This window comes from Lycium barbarum, chromosome 1 (genome assembly GCF_019175385.1).
Source record: "Lycium barbarum isolate Lr01 chromosome 1, ASM1917538v2, whole genome shotgun sequence".
NCBI lineage: Eukaryota > Viridiplantae > Streptophyta > Magnoliopsida > Solanales > Solanaceae > Lycium > Lycium barbarum.
The window spans coordinates 60,296,053-60,301,253 of record NC_083337.1 but is presented as its reverse complement, the minus strand read 5'-3'; the positions used below and the strand labels follow the sequence as shown (position 1 = coordinate 60,301,253).

Sequence of the window (5,201 nt, the reverse complement as noted above, 5' to 3'; positions counted from 1 at the left end):
GATTTTTAAAAGAGACATACCTTAATACGTTAAACGAAGTTTAAAAATTCACTTTCCTAATAAAGGACACCCAAACCCTAGCATGAATCACGGGAAGAATTATGTTGCAAATCCTAGGTTTTGGTCACAAGAATCATGTTAAGAATCATGGATTTGATGTTAGAATGGATTAGTAATGTTAAGGGTGCTCTTACCTTTTATTTGAAGACTTAGAGGAATGATTTTCGTCCTTAGGATTTGGGGAATTAAAAAAATGGGAACAAAATAAGACCATACCCATTTTAAACCAAATTTTCTGCCAGAAACGGTGAAAGTACGGCAGCAAAGTACGTCCCGTACTTGTAGCCCGTACTTTGGCTGCCAAAAACAGTGAGGAACGGAAGAAGTACGGCCTAAAAGGACGTCCTATACTTTAAAGGACGTCCCGTACTTTCTGGGCGTACTTTGGGCGAGATTACTAGCTTTTGCGCCCTTCAGTAAAACAAACATAACTTTTTGTACATAACTTTGATTGGGCTGGGTGACCTACCATTGGAGAGCTATTTAAAATATCTACAACTTCTAACAAGGAAGTTTCTCCAAATTCGTAACACAATTTTATGAAAAGCGCCCAGAAGACAGAACAACCGATACTTAGACGAATTTAAGAGCCCTTAAGAACTTCAATTGTTGGTTTGACTTCAGAACGACCATCTTCCACCCGAATTCATCAAGAATGGATTCATATAGATATAATATCATCTTAGCATTAGATATTTACACATTTACACCTAGTTCAAGTTTACGTGGTGTTACATTATCCCCCCCCCCCCCCTCCTTAAGATCATTCGTCCTCGAATGAAATTATGGCCTAAGTTTTTCACTAAACCTCAAGTCTTAAAAATTTTCGCTCAAGTTATTTTGTATAAAAAGGTATCATATCATAAGACTCTGTTAATAACATAAAATTAACAATATGGTTCTCACAAGGACTCCCACAACTACAGCTGAAAAGCCTAGACATAAAATAAGATATTCACCTTTAGTCTACACTTTCCCTAGGATTCGATAGCAAGAAGGTTCAACACATATATGCTTTGACTAGAAATCTCACAACCTATCAATCTAGACAATATAATACGACAACGAGGCTAATTTAACAACACGTGATACAAGCCTAACTTACCTTATATCAAAGCCAAGAATAACAAATTAACGCCTAAATCAACTCCCTCATCTCTCTTAAATCATTCTTCCACAAGCGGTAGTTCTCCAATTTTAAGCCTACAGTATAGTCCTTAGTCCTTCCACTAAATATCTAAGCAATATAGATCTTTTAACCCAATGTGAATATAGACTCAATGTGCAGTAATTCTTAATTCACTACAAGATACCTTCAATTGTTCCCTTCATCCTAACCTTCAGTACTTGAAATATATCACAAACTTAATTATTCCCTTAAGCTTAACAAGATTTTGTAACAAGGACTACTTCTGTTTCTAAATCTATCTCAATTTATCAACAACCAAACCCTACAACGACCATATATATATATACCAAACACCTACAATGCAATTTTTGTGACTATGTACTATCCCTCAAATTACATATCACAACATGTGCACTCCATAATACCATTGTCCACTGGATTAACATATGCAACACGGATTAAGGTCATCTCCATAAGCACAAGTAACAAACGCGTCAGAAAGAACCTAAAAGAAATTCAAGCTCTATCGCACAATCTAGAATCAAGAAGATGTTACGTCCCGTATTTTTTGTACAGTGGAATAATCCGGATTTATTTATGATAAGCTAAGGACAAAATTATTTTGGGATACAAAGTCGGGATTCTTGACCTTCGAATTTATTTTGAGATATAAGTTGTGCATGAATTTATTGGTATGGAACAATTAGGAAAATTTGGGACCAAAAGTGAAAAATTGGAAGAAGAAAATCATCCACAACTTCCATAGTTGGCCCACACAATTTTGTGTCATCTTTTAATTGGGACAACACATTAATGTGGGCCAAGGGATATTGTACACTCTTTATATTAGATAAAAGATGACTTCTAGTCATTATTCTTCATTCACCACACTTGAAAAAAAAAAAAGGGGCAAAGCTGAAAACCTCCAAGGAGGCTCACGGCCAGCAGCAACAAAGATCAACTTCCATTTCTTGTCCTCCAAAAATTATTTTGATGATGTAAACCCACTATATTGAGGTCCCTAAGTAGCGTGGAAGCATCGTTGGAGCGATCAACCCATTATTTTCATCTTTTGGAAACCCTAGGCTATTGGAAAGTTGAAGAAGGAAGGTAAGCATTCATTATGTTTTTGTGTTATTAAGGTTATATTCATGTTGTAGTATCTTATAGTGGTTGGAAATCATGAAATATAGTATGATTGGAAGTGGGTTGTGTGATCGGTGTGCTAGCCGTGTAAATGGGTATTGTGATTGGGTTGTTGAATAAATTCCTTGTAGCATGTTAAATTGTTGTAGTGTGTAGGATGGCTAAGAATCATCAACATATGTATATGTGTAGTGTTGGTCGAAATGGGTCATATTATATGACAATGAACGAATGAATATCGCTTAATGTTTTAGTCATCGTCATTGTGAATTCTATGTTGGAAATGAATGTCTAATGACTCAAATTGATGTTGTAGTTGTTGTGAACTGATTTGGAGATCATTGTACATTTAATGTATTTTGTATATTGATGAAAATAGCATTGTTAGAATGTGAATTGTGGATACAAATCATGATTCGAAAATGAAGGAAAGGTTATAGGGGTGTCTCGGGTTTAGGGGCTGAATTCGGCCAAGTTGGAGAACAATTTGGATTGTTGGGAATGTTGTATGAATTGCTTAGAACGTCCTTAAATATTGTTGGTATGGGTTCGGGTTAGTATGTGAATGTATAAGCGTCGACGTTGGCTTGAATGCAAGTCATCAAAGTGAATTTATGTAAGTTGTTGAATGATGGAAAAGAAAGCTATTATTGTTGTATTGCTTTCCGGATTGGTTGTTGATGTTGCTAGGTTGGTTATTGTTGTTGTTGTTGATTATTTTGGCCGAGTTAAATTCTCGGGGTGGCCTATTTACAGGGGAAATGCTGCCCAAATTTCTGTAGAATTAAGGGCAAATTTGGAATTTAATGCCCAAAAAGTCTTTAGCTAATGTTTGGCATTTTATGGCTTGTTTGTAGACCTTGGGCAGCCCGAATCATAGGTTGGATTTAGCTTGAGTTTGGATCGTATTGGAGAGCGTTTGAGGTATGTAAAGTAATCCTCCTTCTTCGGCATGCCTTAGTTAAAATAGGCTATGATATAAGCCTCGAGGAAACTCTATTCTCACAATCCGAGCATGTTTATGAATCGCATTTGTTCTTTGGCATCCTTGCCTTGTCATGGCAAAACATTGATCCTTATGTTCTTAGAATCCATAATTTGTAAAGATTACATGAAAGCTGATTTTTGTTTTAAAGTTCATTCTTTAGTGATTTCAAAACTTCAAACGCCCATAATTTCCTCAGAAAAGCTCGGATTGCTTTGAAATTTTCGTAGGAGTTTGTATGATATAAAATGAGTATGTTTTTCATAGGCGGGCTCAGTTCGGGTCTATACTCGTCCGTGGGTCCCGCGACGCCCTTTATGTAAATTCGACAACTTTGAATCAAAAAGTGATAATTATCATTCCGATTTCGAATATGACTATTTTACTTATCCTTCGGATTTATAATAATGATTTTATGCATATGATTCCTCACTACTCCGCTCGTGCCTACTATGATATCGTTCGCCGGTTCCCGGGCCGGTTCTGTTGTCGTGCGCTTTTTGATACATTTCGGTGTTATGCTGTGTTTATAGTTCACCGTGCTCCTCGCTCGAGGGCCGGGTTCCACTTATGTTTGGCGTTATGTTGTGTTTGGCGTTATGCTGTGTTGTGATGTGTGACGGGGATTCGGAGATTTGAAACTTTCTGGTGTTATGCTGTGTTGTGGCGCCATCGACAGGCGGGCGACCACATTTTCCAGTGCCCTATGCATAATTTATACTTTGGAAATAAACATTTCGATATGTATTATTTTCTATATATCTGATTCGATTATTAATCAGATTTATTTCTGTACCTTCTGCTTTGCATACTCAGTACATATTTCGTACTGACCCCCTTCTCCGGGGGCTGCGTTTCATGCCCGCAGGTACAGACGCACAGCCTGGTGATCCACCTGTTTAGGACACCCTTTCTGCTATTCGGAGTGCTCCTCTCTTTCCGGAGCTTATACTTTTGGTATATATATTTATTAGTGCATTTGTATATATTCGTTCATGGGTACGGCGGGGCCCTGTCCCGTCATATGATTCTGTCGGTCTGTTTAGAGGTCTGTGGACATGTTTGTGGGTTAGGGTCTTTCTGTATGGATGTATGTACATGTCGTTTGGGCGATCCCATACGCCGAGGCGGCCGGTCCGCATATGTTGTTTGGGCGACCCTATACGCCGAGGCGGCCGGTCCGCATATGTTTATATATTGCTTGGTTAGCCCTGTGTGGCTTTCGTTGGTATTTTCTGCGTGTAGGGTATATTGGATAGTCCGTAAAACAAAGGAAACTCTGCCGAAATTTTTCTGGAAATTACCTAAATTTGAAATAAAGCCTTGTCGGCTTCCGCCATATACTAGAATGAGTTGATAGAATTTGAGATAATATTTAATAGATGGGTTCGGGTGCCCAGATCGGGCACTAGTCACGGCCTACGGGGTTGGGTCGTGACAGAAGTGGTATCAGAGCGGTTTGTCCTCGGAATGTCTACAGACCGTGTCTAGTAGAGTCTTGTTTATCGGTGTGTTTTGCACCACATCTTTAAACAGGAAGCTACAGGACATTTAGGATGTTTCCTTTCTTTGAATCTTAGATCGTGCGATAGAGCTGTGCTATTAGGATGATTCTGTTCTGATCTGTTGTTCTTTTTCTTTCAGTGATGCCTCCGAAAAAGGCGACGGCCGCCCAGAAGAAAAAGGGCGTAGTAGGAGAGACCAGCCGGGCTTAGAAGGATACTCGGACCCTTGCTCAGATGATGCGTGATATTACGTCCCGGCCAGCCGACTCTGCTACGTCTTCATCGTCAGAGGGGTCTGGAGCAGCTTCACCATTAGCTCCAGGGGCTCCAGCTCCCGCGCCTCCAGCTCCTCAGCCAGGGGCGGAGGATAGGACAC

The 5,201-nt window shown here is 39.3% G+C and overlaps 1 long non-coding RNA gene across 1 annotated transcript; it reads left to right on the top strand.

Annotated features, from left to right (window-relative positions):
- The first annotated feature begins 2,093 nt into the window (after positions 1-2,093).
- Positions 2,094-4,699, top strand: LOC132638442 (uncharacterized). The gene is made up of 3 exons (XR_009581755.1): positions 2,094-2,299; positions 3,193-3,259; positions 4,189-4,699. It is a non-coding gene; the product is annotated as an uncharacterized LOC132638442 (long non-coding RNA).
- The last annotated feature ends 502 nt before the right edge of the window (positions 4,700-5,201 follow it).